The sequence below is a fragment of the Suricata suricatta genome, chromosome 13, assembly GCF_006229205.1.
Source record: "Suricata suricatta isolate VVHF042 chromosome 13, meerkat_22Aug2017_6uvM2_HiC, whole genome shotgun sequence".
NCBI classification, from domain to species: Eukaryota; Metazoa; Chordata; class Mammalia; order Carnivora; family Herpestidae; genus Suricata; species Suricata suricatta.
The window spans coordinates 38,214,882-38,232,387 of record NC_043712.1 but is presented as its reverse complement, the minus strand read 5'-3'; positions in this window follow the sequence as shown (position 1 = coordinate 38,232,387).

Here is a 17,506-nt window from a genome sequence, read left to right as displayed (position 1 = left end):
ATTTATGCCAAGAAAATAATTAGATGTTTAGTCAACATTTTATGCACAAAAATGTTCATCTGTTCATAATGGAAAATAAAAATTTTAGATAGTTAAACATGGGAGATGGCCAAGGGTTAAATAAAATACAATCTATTTGTGTGATATAATATTATTCAATACAAAAATCATGTTTTCAATTCCGTTTCAATGACCTGAGAATAGTTTCTAATGTTATGTTTTGGAAAAAAATACAACATACAAAACTAGCTACTATGCGCTGCTCCCCACTTGTGGAGATAAGATAAAGACTGATAAAATTAAACATACTAATAGTATAAGTCATTCATGGGTGATAGGATTATGGGCAGTTTTAATGGAGTGTGTGTGCTTGTGGGTGTGTGTATGCCCACATCTGAGTATATTTTCAGTTTTTTGAGGTGAACATGTTTTACTTTTATATTGATGATGAAAGTGATGTACAGAAGTGTTCTTAATTTGACCTCTATTTAAACCACTTTTTTGCTTTACTGCACAGCGATAAATGTCTCCTTCAAGAATACCTCATTTTACTTTCTCCAAAAGTTGCAAAAACAACTTAGATAATAAGCAGTTTATTTGCAGTAATAACGTATTGGCACTACTTAGGGAACTAGCTCACAGAACTTTTCCCTATGGCAAAACAAAAATGTCATACACAGAGGTATTACAGTGTTTATGCTAACTCTGGCATTTTACATGCTTGAGCTCATTATTATTCTCATTAATTTTGTGATTGTTAATAGCACTGCTATTTATATGATGACTTAACCTTTACAAATTTATGTCAAAGATTTCAAAACTCAGTGGAGAATGTGTCTAGAATGTAAGAGGATGTATCTCTGAGTGATTTTCCCCAGTGGGGAGCATATTTTGATCCTTAAAATATTTAAATAATTGGAATGCCTAACTATAGAAAAGTTGAGAAATATGATTTTATCAGTAAAGGTACAAAAATTGGAAATGATTAATTGGCTTTCATAAAAATATGTATGAATGTCAAAAACATATATAATATGAAAACAACCTAAGGGAATATTTTCTACATGTTCCATTTTGTGATGGTAATTTTCAAATAAGTAAAGAATATGAACCCTTTAACAACGAGTCTTATTTTTTTATTTTTTTATTTACTTTTGAGAGAGAGATAGAGCAAGTGGGAGAGGGGCAGAGAAAGAGAGGGAGACACAGAATCTGAAGCAGGCTCCAGGCTCTGAGCTGTCAGCACAGAGCCCTACGCAGGGCTCGAACTCAGGAGCCGTGAGATCATGACCTGAGCCAAATCAGACACTCAACTGACTGAGCCACCCAGGTGCCCCTCAAAGAGCCTTATTTTAAAGCAAAGATATCCTAGGCTTAAATCTGGGCAAGACAAACTGAAAAATCCAACAGGATAAAAATGTGGAAGATCCTCTATTGTAATTGTTAGGAATTCAGCGAGGACCCCGCTGTTCACTATTGCCAACAGATGGTTTGGGCTGTTTTGCACAGTCATTTTATCTCTGGTCATAGAGTTGTTCTGTGTCAGCTGTGTTTCTGTAGAGTTGTGATGTGTTTTACAAGCATTTAAAAAACCATTATATACAAAAAGCATAAAAGCAGTCGAAACTATTATAGCTTCCATATTTTTCTATACTTTAGAAGAGTTTGTAAGGCACGATAATTACCTGTTGTTGAAAAGAAGAATCTGATGGCAAAAATCTAAAAGTCTAACAAAATATCAGATCTGTTGCTGAGCCCGTGGGGAAACAGGCCCCCTGTGAGAGAAATGTGTAATGGGGCTTCCACACCTATGGACAGTGGATGGAGGGAGATTATAACCTTGTTGCCTCTCAGTCCTAAATCTATGCTTTCTAACTCTGCTTTTTGATGCTGGGCCAGGTTCTCATGCCACCTTTCTGCTTTGTCAGGTGGCTCCAAGTCAGGACATACCACCAGGGGCACCAGAGGGAGTCTGAGAGCCTGGAGGAGGAGGATGGAAGGGACTGGCCCCTTCCTGCCTGTATCCTGGGGGCTTCTGTCTGCTTGTAGTTCCCAGGAGACCGCTCTGCTCCCAAAGACTCACTCTGACGGCAGCAGTACCTTCTAAACGGCAGCCAAATTCAGTTTTCAGATTTCCCCATACTTGCAAACTCCTGTCTCCTGTGGAAACATTAGAATCAGCTGGCTTCCGCCTTCTTCAGGATCTGGGCCCTGTTTCAAACTCAGAACCACAGCACCAGGAAAACAGCACCATCCCCAGAGAGGTCTGAGTTGCCATTCCACTGGATCCCTCCTCTAAGGGTCCTCAGCGGAAAGGCTAGTACAGGCTTCCAACGCCTGCTGCCTTTTTGATTCCCTGCAGTTCTCTTTTTACCCTTGCAGCGATTTAATTAACCCTGTATCTAGTGAACAATTCTTTATATTAAATTCCATTAGTTTAAATAACTGGTGTGGTTTGTTTCCACATGTGACCTTGTCTTTGAGTCAGTTTGGGCTCTACAGCGATTTACCAGAGATTAAGTGGTTTAAACAAGGAGCATTTAGTTCTCACAGTTCTGGAGCCTGGAAGTCCAAGATGAAGCCGGTCGGGTTCTAAGGAGGACCTCCTTCTAGGCTGCTGATGTCGCATCCTCACATGGCAGAGAGAGCTCAAGCTACCTCTCCAGCTCCACCTTCTCCCATCACCTCCCAAAGACCCCAACTCAAATACCATCACATTTGGTGGGGAGGCCAGGGGTCACTAAGACTTCAACATATGGATTTGGAAGGACACATTCAGTCCACGGCAGACCCTAACTAATAAGGAATTTGGCAATATGTAGCAAATTGACATGGACTCACCCTTTGACCCATCAATACCACAACTGGTTCTCCAAGCAAAAAGACATATGGTCTAGGATTTTCTTTGAAGTGTTATTTGTAACAGCAAAGATTGGAAACAAAAATGTCTATCAATGGTACGTACACATAACAGAGTATTATAAAGTCATAAGAAGGAATGGGGAAAAGTTCTATATACTGCTACAGGGTCATCTCCATGAGAAGTGGTTAGGCAAAAATAAACCCAAAAATATCAAAACAAAACAACAACGACAAAAAAACCATGGAGGAGAGGAGAGGGACACCTGGGTGGCTCAGTCAGTCAACCGTCTGACTCCTGATTTCAGCCCAGATCATGATTTCATGATTCATGAGATCGAGCCCCATGTCAGGCTCAGAGCTGACAGCACTGAGTCTGCTTGGGATTCTCTCCCTCTCCCTCTCTCTCTGCCCCTCCCCAGTGCACACGCTCACGAACTTTCTCTCTCTCTCTCTTTCTCAATATAAATAGACTTAAAACAAAACACATGGGGAGAAAATATGCATAGGACATTTCTATCTGCCTACAAAAAAAATAAATAAAAGCACATTCATCTATGTGAATAAAAATTAAGCTGAAGAATAAGCAAACAAACAAAAATACATAAGATGCCTTACAGGAGGTAGTATCACATGGAAAGATAGGATTCAATAGGCTAAAAGAGAAAGGCTAGGGCTTGGAGGTCCCTGGGTGGGGAAAACCACACATTTTAAAACATTTCTTCTGGGGAACTTCTCGAGCAAACTGTCTCAGGTGTAAAGTTCCTCTTAAGATGTAACAGACACCACCTACTCCCCCTCAGGTTTCCCTCTGGAATTTGACAAAAGACCTGACTATAACAAGTAGAACATAAAACTTAGGACCCACAAGGAAAGGTATGGCCATAGACAACCCCTCATACAATAGAAACAAGCCAATCAAAAAGGAATGACGAGGCAATTAGTTACCTACCCCGCTAAGGGTAGGATCTGAGAAGGAGCGAGTGAGAAGTCAGGAGCATACAACAAAGTCCCTTGTCTACAGTGGTGGGCACTCACTCTTGAATGCCCCCTCTCTGTAAAGAGAGCTTTCCTACTATCCTTACTTTCTGATCTTATAATCTAATAAACTTTTGCCAGCTGCTCATTTTATTTTGTGTCCATCCCTTCATTCTTCAAAGTGGCAAGACAAGGAATCCCAGGCATCAAGGTAAAAAAAAAAAAAAGTGCTGCAATGGTAGGAAAGAATAGGTTGAAGACAATTGAGATAGAAGCTAGACTTCTCAAAATACAACTTGGTTTATAGACTTGATGTTGAAAGTTTCTGGTACCAATTCCAACATGGGTGTGGGGGAGGGGTAGTTGGGGAGGTGTTTCCCACACCAATAAGCAATTCTAAGACAGCAGCTGGGTGTCCCACAATTTAACTTGACTCTGACACTAACCATGTGGAGATAGCATCAAATCTCACAGGTTAAGGGCTTAGTCCTACTTCCCCCCCCCCCCGCCCCCATTTTAGATGCCAATCACAAGTCCAGGTTGTCATCTGTGCTTCTGACTCGACTGGCCATATGTACTGGAGGTCCCAACAACCCCCTTCTTAGATTCAAAAGATTTGCCAGAGCACAGCGAACTCAGAGAAACATTTCACTTACTCAATCACCAATTTATTATAAAAGGATATGACTCAAGAAGAGCCAGATGGAAGAATAAAGCATAGAGCAAAGTACTGGGAAAGGGTGCAAAGTTCCATGTTCCCTCCAGGTGCACCACTCTCCTCAGATCTCCACATGTTCACCAAGTCTGAAGCTCTCCAAACCCTGTCCTTAGTTTTACAGAGGCTACAGTACATAGGAACCGCTAATTAAATCACTGGTGACAACTGGTTTAACCTCTGATCCTTCTCCCCTTCCCAGGCCTGGAAGTTCCAACACTAATCACACAGTTGGCTCCTCCAGTAACCAGCCCCCATCCTTGGAAGCTTTCCAAAAGCTACCTCATTAACATACAAAAGACTCCCTTGTGGTTCTTATCCTTCAGTATATTCCAAGGGTTTTAGGTGCTCTGTGCCGAAAACTGGACAAGGACCAAATACATATTCCTCATCTCAAATCACAATATTACAATTTGAAACAAAAAATAATTTACATAATCATAAATCATATTCATAAATAAAACTGAAATTTTTTAAATGATGTACTTTATAAACAAACAAAAACTCCATCCATGGAAAAGTTATTGTTTCGAAAAAGTCTGACCCCACAGCCATAAGCATGCCTGGGATGCAGATTATGTCTCTAAATACCATTTCCCAATAACAGGAACGAGGTTCTAGATCTGAAATAAAACATACAAAGTGAAAGCAGAATCTCCTATTTTACCAGAAAGAAAGAAAGCTATCAGACACAGGTAGACTACGTCAAAAAGACCCAGGAGCCAACTCGAAGCTACTCTATTAGAACATCTTCTTTTCCAACCCCTAATGATTAATGAGTCTAGGAAATGATGAAGGCCTACTAACATAATAAAAAACAAAAAAGAGACCACCAGATGTTTTGTACACCTAATAAAAGAACACAACATAATCTACGAAGTATTCTTGTGCAAAACACACAAGTATAATGTAATCAAGCTTCAGTATACATGTACCTATTAGCAGGTGATAGAAGAATATATTAAATGACACAATGGAGATGCAATTAGCAAAATCCAGGTGGTAGAACACTACACGACAAACAATTATTTCAACAAATAAATTGAAAAAAGAAAAGAAAATGTGTAAATTAACAGAGAAAGATATGGGTGAAATTTAAACAAATGGTTTAAAAACTTTATAAGACAATTAGGGAAATATGAATACAGGTGGCAAATTTTATGATATTTGGGGATTACTGTACCGTCTACTATGTTACTATAACAATATGGCAGTTACATTTTTAAAACAAAATTTACAATTTAAGAGTGAAATTGTATAAAGTCAGGTATTTGCTTCCAAATTATCAGGTGTGGGGAAGCATTGGGTGAGGATATAGTAAAAACAATATTGTCCAAGGGGCACCTGGGTTCCTCAGTTGGCTGAACATCCAACTCTAGATTTTGGCTCAGGTCATGATCCCAGGGTCGTGGGGACTGAGCCCTCCATCAGGCTCCACGCTTAGCATGGAGCCTACTTGAGATTTCCTCTCCCTGTCCCTTCCTTTCTTTCTCTTTCTCTTTCTCTCTTTCTCTCTCTCTCTCTCCTTTCCTCCCTCTCTCCCTACGCCCCTCTCCCCCACTTGCATGTTATCTCTCTCTCTAAGATAAAAAAAAAAATCCAATATTGTCCAGGACTTTATAATTGTAGAGTCTGGGACATAGGTACATAGAGGTTCGTTATATAATTCTTTTTACTTTTTCATATGTTTATATTTTCCCTAATAAAAAGTCCACTTAAAATGAAAAATCAGGGGCGCCTGGGTGGCTCAGTTGGTTAAATGTCCGACTTCGGCTCAGGCCATGATCTCGCAGTTCATGGGTTCAAGCCTCACGTGGGGCTCTGTGCTGACAGCCCAGAGCTGAAGCCTGCTTCAGATTCTGGTAGTTTATAAGTAATGCTGTGAACAATAAAAAAAAATTATTCATTAGCATTTTTCTTATAAAATAAAATAAATAAGTCCACTCTGACAAGTTTATGACTATAGGCAAATGGACTATGGGAAGAACAATAGTGCCTGATTAAAAAAAAAGAAAGTGAGGAATTTCTTGGTTACATCTGAAAGAAATGAGGAGAGAGAGAAGAGAGAGTAGGAATAAGAAGAAAGACAGCAGATGGCTATGCAAGATGTGATTAAATCCAATGAACAGAAATAGTCCACATGAAATTAAAGGCTTGATAATCACATCGAACACGTAGTAAGCATTCACAATGTGCCACTTTTCTAAGCACGGTACACAAGTTAGCTCATTCAGTTTTCATTATAACTCGATGAAGTAAGAATTGTTATTACCACTGTCTTCAAAATGAGGAGACTGAGGCCCAGAGAAGTTCAATATTTTCCCCATGTTGACAGAACTAATAAACACTGAAGTCAGGATTAAAACCCGGAACAAAAGGCAATATGGCTACAGGGCCTGCACTCTAGTCATTATTCTTCAGGGCAGGGTTGAGAAAACTACTGCCCACAGGCCACTCACAGCCTGTAGCCGGTTTTTTGTACCTTCTTCCCCCCCAGGGGGCTGCCCTGCTTGGAGCCCCGCAGGCCGGCTGCAGGGATGCTGAGTGGCAGCCGCAGGTGCCCGTCGCGCCCTCCGCGCCTGGCTGGGGGCTCACAGGCTACAGGGGGACCATCCGCCACGCCCGCTAGTAGCCGTCGTCGAAACACTTGGTGGCTGTCAGCTGCCGGCAGGCCCAGGAAACAAGAGGCTGCACTGCCCAGGAGGCCGGGACAGGTAACTATCAGGTGTGAACAGGGGGCGCTTCTCCTCCATCCAGCTTCTCCTCCCCAGGGCAGCCATGGGCACAACCCCCCCCCCCCCCCCCCCCCCCCCCCCCCCCCCCCCCCCCCCCCCCCCCGCGCCCCCAATACATCTTGAGAGCTAAACGTTTGGGGGGGCGGGGCTAAAGGTTGTAAGATAAGAAAAGATGAGGAGAATGAGTGTAAATGCTAGTAGTATTTTCTTAGACTGAAAGATTTGTTAACTAGCCCATTACAGAAAAACTGACCAATCCTCTCTGTACTCTCAGTGGTTTCCCTGCAGCAAATGGAAAGGGGGCAGATTGCCCCCTGTTAGATGCTGCTGGGAAAATAAGGACAGCCTCTGTGGATGCAGGAGTGTGGACACTCAGAAACTATGAAGCAGGCACAAAATCTCAAAGCACGAGCAGGTTCTGGGATTGTCACAAGCAAGCAGAATTGGCATTTGAACCAAAAACCAAATCTCTGGAAGCTACAACTGATATAGATTTTATATATACTGGCCAGAACTTTTCTTTCTCTTTATGAGTTTCAAAATTATTTACATAGAATACTTTAAGTATTGTATTAAATTATTTTAACCTCCATATTTGCAGTTATATGTCTCAATAAGCATTTACACATTTTACCTCATTTTTTTAATTTATCAGAGATTTGTATATTTTATTTATATTTTCCAAGGTGCAGTTCTCACAAGCAGTCAATTACATATATTACATAATTCATTAATATTTTATGTTGCTAATTTATGTTTTCCTTAGTTTTTCCCCCTAATTTCTTTTTTGTTTTTATTACTACAGAACTGAAGATTATACATTTACCACTATATATAGCTTTAGTTACATTGAAAATATTTCTGGGGTGGGGGAGAAAGAGACTTGCGGTGCTTTTTAAAAAATTATTATTAATGGAGAGGCACCTAGGTAGCTCAGTCAGTTAAGTGTCTGACTCTGGATTTGGGCTCAGGTCATGATCTCACAGTTAGTGAGTTTGAGCTCCACATGGGACTCTGTGCTGTGTTAGTGCAGAGCCTGCTTGGGAGTTCTCTCTCTCTTTTTCTCTCTCCCTTTCTCTCAAAATAAATAAATAAACCTTAAAAAATTATTATTAATGGAGCAATATATTCTATTTTCACAAAATAGCTCTTTAAAAGTACAAATAAAACAAATATACTAGACCATAAAACAAAGCAAATTCCAGTCAATGATTTTAAAACAGATTATATTACAAATGAAATTATATAATTTTACATATGTGCTGCAAAGAAATTGGGAATGGGAGGTAGATATAGAACTAACAAGATCGGCCATGAATTTATAATTGTTGAAGTCAAGTGATGTCTGTATGGGAGCTCATTATACTAGTCTCTCTCTCTAATTTTGTGAATGGCTGACATTATTCATAATTTTAAATTTTTTAAATAAAGCATAAAAAGCGACTAAATAGAGAAGTTCCAAATTTCCAGCTTGGCAAAATTTGGGGCAGTTGCAAGGCATGTTTAACAAACTGATTTTTTCTTCTCAATGTGAAAACAAAATTACACAACTAAATTTGTACCTGGTAGTTTCAATCCAACGTCATAGCATCCCCCTCTCCCCACAAAATAATACAGATACTGTCAGGGTCTGGGATTTGACTCTACTCAGAAGGTACTAAGATCCTGCTACTATTTTATAAATCCTGGAAAAAGACACAAGACTCCTAAGTCACAGAAGAGGACTTTATTACTCATGATATAGCAAGCAGCATGAATCTTGCCGAAAATTCCATGGGGGTAACATGGAGGGGCCCAGAAGGATATAATACATACAGTGCGTTTGTATTGCTAATGAGGAACACAGTTTGAGAATCCACTGTTTTTATAGTAAGTGGTAAGAAAGCTTGTACTTTGAACCCACATGGACCTATGGCCCAGACTCAACAATTACACATTTTTAGGTGATATGGTTCATCTACATGCTCACTCAGATCTTCACCACCACCACCCCCAAATTTAGAAGCAAATATCTGACTTTATATAACTTCCACCCTCACAGTTGTTGACTATAACACAGCCCTGAGAAATGGCATTACGAAAGAGCAGTCAGGAAGGAACTTGCATTCTTGCATACCCAGCAAAAAAGTGCAGGGACGTTGACAACCTGTGGAAGATTGTTTTCCCCATCAATCCACCTGTTGTCCCTACCTGACTTGGCTTCTAGCAAATTGTCACAAAAGTATGTCCATCTGTTGGCCACTCTGATTAACCAACAGTGGCTAGAACTAAATTTCTCACACAGCATTTAATTAAGGCTACTATCATCAGGACTCCAAACACAAGATGAAATTAACCTACAAGATGAAATTATGCCTTCCAGAGTCCTGGACCCAGGTAACCGTCCTAGGGGAGACCAGAAGACTTTATTTCAGACAGTCAGGATGTAATCTAGTCTAAGGCCTGTCCGTTATCTATTTCATTATCCTGCTGATCTTTGGTGCCGTTGCCAATAATTACAGGAGGCAATAGATGAGCCAAAAAACCAACTTCTATCCCCAATGGGGAGATATTCTTTGGCCCATGTCTAGCCACATACAAGCATATAATCCATGCAGGCATAGGTCACTCCTATCAGGATTTGTCATTAAACTTGATTTGGATCAACATGACTATGTTAGTTTGGCTAAGTCACGTGGGCAGTGTCACTGAATGGTTGTAACTTCCTTTTCTACATCTGGCATATCCCTCTCAAGCATCAGAGAAGCACGTGACTTTGTAACAGAATGAAGCGAGCTTGCACCAGTCCGTGTGTTTGCACCTGTCTACAGGGGCTCCGTGTGGAGAGCTGCTGTTAAGCACAGGCACAGCAGTGTCATTTATGATCAGCCACGTCCACCACTTGTCAGCTGCATTTGCTGTTTGACCTGAGTGATGGTGTTGGATCTAGGCGACAAAGAGAATATTTATGGCCCCCTCTCTTGTACATCTGTAGTCTAAGATGTTCCTACCACAGGTGCCAGGGTTGTTTAATCCATCAGTCTACAGTCTTCCAAGGGGTGGACCAGATAACAGACCAGACAGCCAAATGATTGCTACTATCCCAAGAGTCAGTAAAAAATATGTTTCATCATAGGGAATAGGGGGCCAGAGTTGTGAAAATGGCCTTGAGTTCTATGCAGTGGGTGAATAACAATGCCAATTTTCAGTATGGCATATACAGAGCAGCAGTTGAACGGCTACAGCCCCCCCCCCCGCCCCCAACAGGTTTGAACTTAGCCATCATCAGTGAACCAAGCCCTAGCATTAAGGTGCACCTCTGTGAAGCCACGGAGCCAGGGGCTTTACTTTAGGTGGTATAATATGAATATAGTTTCCCCAATGCAACAGCTACCACTTTTATAGATGCCTGTGGGGCCCAGGCTACTTGGTACTTAAATACTTAGTTTCCAAGTGAGGAAAACTTTCCAGTTTGACAAGTGACATATAGTGAGCCTTTTCCTTATGGGTTGTCAAACCTGAGTTAACCCGCCCCAAAATGGAGACCTCAGGCTGCAGAGTCACGGGTCTTGATGGGTCAGCCCTTCTTTTTCTTTTTTCTTTTTTAAAAATATAATTTATTGTCAAATTGGCTCACACACAACACCCAGTGCTCATCCCAACAAGCGCCCTCCTCAATGCCCATCACCCATTTTCCCTTTCTCCCATCCCTCCATCCACCCTCAGTTTGTTCTCTGTATTTAAGAGTCTCTTGTGGTTTGCTTCCCTTCCCTTCCTTCAAGGTCTTCTGTTAAGTTTCTCAAGATTCACATATGACTGAAAACATATGATATCTGTCCTTCTCTGGCTGACTTATTTCACTCAGCATAATACCTTCCCATTCTATCGACGTTGTTGCAAATGGCATAATTTCATTTGTTCTCATTGCCAACTAGTATTCCATTGTATATATAATGCTGCATCAGCACTCCTTTGGGTAAATTCCTAGCAGTGCTATTGCTGGGTCCATAGGGTAGTTCTATTTTTAATTTTTTGAGGAATCTCCACACTGTTTTCCAGAGCGCCTGCAATGGTTTGCATTCCCACCAACAGTGCAAGAGGTTTCCCGTTTTTTTTTTTCAACAAGAGCTGCATCTCCTACTCCCCAAACCCCCACTTTTGAAAAGAGGTGGACTTGGTGCCTGGGTCGGCAGGTGGCAATGTTGTACTAGGGAACTGCCTTTCTGACTTTCACTAGCAAAGTCTGACAAAAGCTGTGATTTCCTTTTCTTCTTAGATTTTATATTCTTTTTGCTAGACCACCGGTAAGAAGATAGAGATTACCTCTCTACATACCACAGTCCTTGAATGGAAGAATCCCTTCTGGACTTCATAAGTATTCACAATACAAGCACATACAACATAAATATCAATTATGCCTTCAGCAGTGAAGGACAGTAGAGCATTGAATCAGCCCCAAAAGCCCCCCCTACCAGGTCACTTTAATTTTCCTTCTTCACAGAAAAAGTTGCCCAAACCCCATAAGTTGATTTTTGGATGTTCCCCCACCCCATCCCCACCCCCACCAGCAAGGACCCCAGTTTTGGCAGTACTAATGTTTTAAGCAGGATCATTGTTTGGGGAGGCATCCTGTCCACTGTACGATATTTACAGCATCCCTGCTTCTACCCACTCAATGCCAATAGAACACACCCTCTCTCCTTTAGTCATGACAATCAAAGATATCTCTAGAGACACTGCCAAATGTCTTAGGGTGGGAAGGGGGCACTAACCCACCCTGGCTGAGAACCACTACCGTGTAGGAACATGGACCAATGGACCAAGAAGCCTAACAGGCATATAAAGGGCTGGGAGTGCTGGCAGTCCAGAAGGTAGGGGGATGCAGATGGAAGAGGAGGAAGATAGGCTTTGGAGGATAGGCTTTGGAGGATGGCTTTTTTAAAATCTTTGGTCTCTTCAGAACAGGCTTAATACCAGTTCCCTTGCTTATGTTATCCACAGCCCTCAGTGTCTTCAGCTACCCTTGCATCTCGCACCCCAGCCCCTTCCACTAACTGGGCGGAATTGTAACCTGGGCAATTATACACAACAAAGCTAAAAATATTCGAGCTTCCCCCTTCTTGAAGTTCCCCAAACATACTCAGCTTTTTCCTTAAAGCAGCTGAAGTTGGGAAATGGGGGAAGGGAAGAGTCACAAGGTGCAGAGGGACACAGCAATTCCTTGTCCGTAAAAAAGGCCTTGCATCAATGTCCAGTTTCAAGCCCACAGCTTGGGCTCATCCAAATCAAAACTTGTTTTTGATCCACCTAAGTTTCTATCTCCATATTGTTGACAGCATTTTTTTAAACTTTGGGGATCCCTTGACTCAGCAGCTACAGCCACTGTTGGCCACCTTACTGTCATATAACAACCCTTTCTCCTCCTACTCTTGAGGAGCGTCAGCACAACCAAAACATCATTTGGGTAAATTGTTTCAATCCTGTTTCTTATCACGTTGCCTCTAAATATACATTAACAGGACAGTAGTGGAGGACCCTTACTGGTCCCCTTGATACCACTTGGGTAAAAGCATTTGCTACTAGATCCTGGAGAGTCTTCTCTTGCCCACTAACATAACCTGTAGAGTCTTCCAGAAAGGAGTGTCTCTGCCAGCATCCTATCGCGTCACCAAAAGTGTCAGCAACTAAGATTTTACTCTATACACGCTAATAAATAAGCCTCTTACTGTTTCATGGATGTTGGGCAGAAGACACGAGATTCTTGGGTCATAGATAAAATATTTTATTACTCATACACAGCAAATAACATGAAAATAATGTCACATTGGTTCCAGTAGGGACAATAGGTAGAGGGCCCAGGTGGATGCTATACATACAATGAGTCTGCTGTGTAGCTCAGGAGAAATGAGTTTGGGGAATCCACTGTTTTTTTAGTGACTGCAAGATGAGTCAAAAAGAAATGCCCAGAATGAAGGACAAAGGGACTAAAGGGTAGAAAAGAATGAAGAGAGTACAAGGGCATAGGGGCTGTGGTAAGATTTTTAAATAGTAGTTCATCTAACCTGTGAAAGCAGTCTCCTCATAAACTGGAAATAGAAATGAGCCCAACTAGTGACAGATTTGCAATTTTCCAACTCTCATTTGTCGATGTTACCAAATCATTTTCTTGAAAACAAAACTATCAAGTCAGGAGCAGCAGTCTCAGAACAATGACATTCCTGCTCCCAATTGCCAACAACTCCATCCGCCAGGATGAGGAGCATCTTTACCCGTGTGCACCTAAATTACACAGCTGCACCAGGGGTCTTTGTCCTGTGATGAGGGAGAAGCAGCCCTGAAAATAAGTGAATAAGGAATTCCAGACTGTACGGTGATAGATCTAGCACGTTGATGGTCCTCTTCTTTTCAACAGAGAATAAATAATTTATAGCCTCAGAGTATCCAATGATTTCACTTAAATAAAATTCTACATCATTGCATCGAGGTTAAATACACAGGCTCTGGAAATAGATCACCCTTGGTTCAAACCCCCGCATCACCATTTGCCAGTTTTGTGACCTGAAGTAAGTTATAAAATCACCCTGGATCTGTTTCCTTGTCTGTGGAATGGTAAGAATGTCACCAGCCTCAAAGGGTTGTGAAGATTCAATGGGACACTTGACCACATTTGGCTTTTATCACTAGTTAGGCTGAGGGTGGAGGATGGTGTATAACTGTAAAGCAGTTGGCCAGCGGATCCTGGGAAAGCAGCTCAAGGATTCAGGCCCTTGGATGGTAAGAAGAGGAGCACAAACATTACGTATACGACAGGCGTGGAAGTGGGTAGTAGTTGGTTATTGGGGGTGGGGGAGTGAAGACGAGACTAGGCACTGCCTTTCCTTCTTATGAATATAGCATGTTGTAAAGAGACAGAAAACATTTATTTCAAACTTGCTCTAGTATGAGGAAGACATACGTTCAGCGATGAACATAGGTATTCTAGAATTCCCTCAAACAAGTATTTTGGGAAGGACCACCTTATGCTTCACATTGCCAGGTGTTTCCCCTTTGTACCATGCTGGAGAACACTGAACAGAGTGTAATGGAGTAGGGGGCAGGAAGAAAGCGACAGTAAGAAAGAGTCAACAAACTCCTATTGAGCGTCTGCTATGTGGCAGGCTCCAGGTGAGGGGTGATGAACAAAGGGGCCTGGTGTCGTCCTATGGAGTGTGCATTTCCAGGTAGCAGCTCCCTGGTACCAATCTGTGGACCTGCTAGAGCAGAATCGCCTGCAGTATTTAGATTCCTCCGGCTCTGAGCACAGACCCAGCCCTGACCTGATTAATCAGACATTCTAGGACGAGGGGGACACCGGAGGCAATATTCTTATTAAGTGCCCTCTGGTGATTCCAAGAAACACTCGGTTTGAGAACCACCACCGCTAGTGTTTCTCAAAAGGTGGTCAGACTGTCAAACTCCGTCTCTCCAAGAGAACAGCATATGAATGTACTCTCAGACTGCCTTTCTCTGACGCCATTTCCTTTTTCTTAGATAATATGCGTGCAAGTGCATTATAAATTGAAAAGCATGATACAAAGTTAATTGGGTACAGTTTTTAGGACCTTTCAATAAACTGAGGAAGTCCAGTTTATACAAGTAACTGAAGTCAGTGTGAAGTACAATAAGTCATTCCTCGGAGCGTAACAGGTCTCTGACCACATCTTCGTGGTTCTACCTATAGTAAGTGCAGTTGCCTCAACAGAAGGTCCTTCTGCCACTGGCCCTTGGAGTGATCTGCGGAGCCTGAGCTGGCCGGCTTCCTCTCACAAGTTCCATAAAGTGTACACGTTCCTCTAGGCCACTTGCAGAGTCTTTTGTACCATGGCTGAAATATTTATCAGGTGGCCCTGTATAAGTATAGTAATATGGTTCTAAAGCCCTTAAATGTTTAGCTTTTGCAACATGCCAATGAGACCCAAATTCAAGACGTGAGATTCAGGGTGAGAAAGAAACTGGATGGGAAGGAGGGGACAGACTGATGGTTAGAAAAGGTGCTAAAGTCTCATTTTAGATGTGAAGAATGGCAGGTGCCTTTGGAATATCCAGATAGCCCACAAGTGGCTGGAAATAAAGCATGTGGAGACCTGAAGAGAGTTAAGAACAGTGACAGAGACCTAGCAGCCTTCAGCTACAGGTGACAGGGAGTCTGCATAGAGAAAATAAATGAAGAAAAATTCATCAGCATATGGAATCACATGTAAAAGGAGACGAGAAAAACTATAGTCAAAGAGCCTAAGAGAGATCAAAGACAGAGAGGTGATCACGAGAGCAGAGGGCTCTAAAGCTAAAAGGAGGTTAAAATTTCAAGGAAAGACTAGTCACCAGTGTCAAATAACACAGAGCAGTCAGTGAGGACAAGAACAGAAGACAGGCCAGTGGATTTACAATCAACATGTCACTGGTGACTTTCCAGAGAGCAACAGAGCCGAGTGATGTGGGGGCTACAGGTTTCTTGTGCTTTCTGAAAGTGGAGTGTTCCTATGAAACCAAAATGGCAGAAAGTAAAGAAGCGATTATCATTAATTTCTGTGGAAAAGTTTTTCAGCGTTCCCAGACCCAAAATATAGCTTCTCTTAGGCTTTTCCAGGACCTTAGGACACATATTGCTAATGGATACACAACATAAATACAGATAAAGCACAGACACAGTCCAAAGCTCTGGTGGCTTGAAGCTGAGGTGCTGAGTGTAGTTCCCGGGGAAGGGGCTTGGGGGGGCCTCGCCTCTGTGTCAGCTTGCTGCAAAACAAATGCTATTTTCACTCTTCATCTTTTTTGTAAAAGCAAAAATCGTCTTCAAATTTCTTTCCGTTAGTGAAAACAGGTACTAAGGTATTTTATAAAATCGAAGTGGTGGAACACGAACTCTTAAATGTTTTTCCTTCATGGTTTTGACCAGTGTTTACTCATAAATTCCAGTTCCCTTTAGAGTTTTGCTTTCATTATTTTCTGCCAGGGATTATATGTTATCGTGTTATATGCCTGTTATTGAACATTATCACTCTAACTTCCAAGGGAACTCCATTATTATTATTTTTCAGAGTTTGTGGTGAACCTCCGACATGGGGTAGACATTCAAGGAAAGTTCAATGAAGATGAAAGGAAGAATGAATGAATATGAATTTAGAAAGTGTGTGGAAAGAAAGTCTTTTCCCACATTGGAAATATAGTAAGTATCTCATTTTTCAAAGTTAAATGTAACCCTGTATATTTAAAAATTAGATATAATGAGAAAAGTATGGGCTTAGGAAACAAAACAGGCATGAGGACTGAATCCCAGCTAGAGCATTTCATTTCTGCAAAATGGGGTAATATTTTTCACTTCACAGGACAGATGGAAGAATTGATTAAATAAGGTATGTAAAGATCCATTTATAGGGCCTTACACAGAGGAACAGAACGGTAACTGACTGGTAGCAAATGGAATTAGTATTAGCTATTAGCTATTCATCCTATAAGCTATTTATTCAGATACTCAAGATAGAAAACTACAGTCTTCCATATAAATGGGCAGGAAAACCTCATCACCTTGAATCTAGAAAGATTTAATCACTTCTTTCTACTCAAATTTGCTAGAGAGGGCGCAACTCCAATGACCCAACAAGAGCGGGTCTGAAGAAGGTCCATTCAGTGTCAGCTCTGGGCAATTTCTCTGATTTCCGACTGGTGAATAGCCTACATTATAAAATGTTGTCACACGTTAAAAAAATTTTTTTTTTATACCAGAGACTCTGCATTCATAACCATGGAAACGTCAAAGTCCTATTATATGTCAGTGTGATTCCGATGTCCACCTGGCACGCTTTGCAAGGAATTAAGGCAGGAGTAGGGGTCGGGGGTGGGCACACAGGGGTGAGAGGAGCGCGGCGGTGGGGAGGGGGCAGTGTGACCACACGTACTGGAGCAGCTTAAGAACGAAGCCTCTCCCTTTACGGCCAAATCATTTTTAAAAGCAAAAAAGGAAACGACATTTTTTCCCCACCCCTTGGGCTCACTTGCTAGCGCGAGCCGGGCAGTCACACCCTACACCTCAAAGCGAACGAGGGTCCCCCGAGTCCCAGGCCCGGGGCCCTCCGAAGTAGAACGGGCCGGAGCACGCGTCCGTCCGCTTCCTGCGGCAGCGCCCTTACCCACCGCCCCCTCCCGCCCGGGGCGAAGTCTCTCCACCGGGCAGGGCGGGGCCGCCGGGACAGACTCCGCCCCG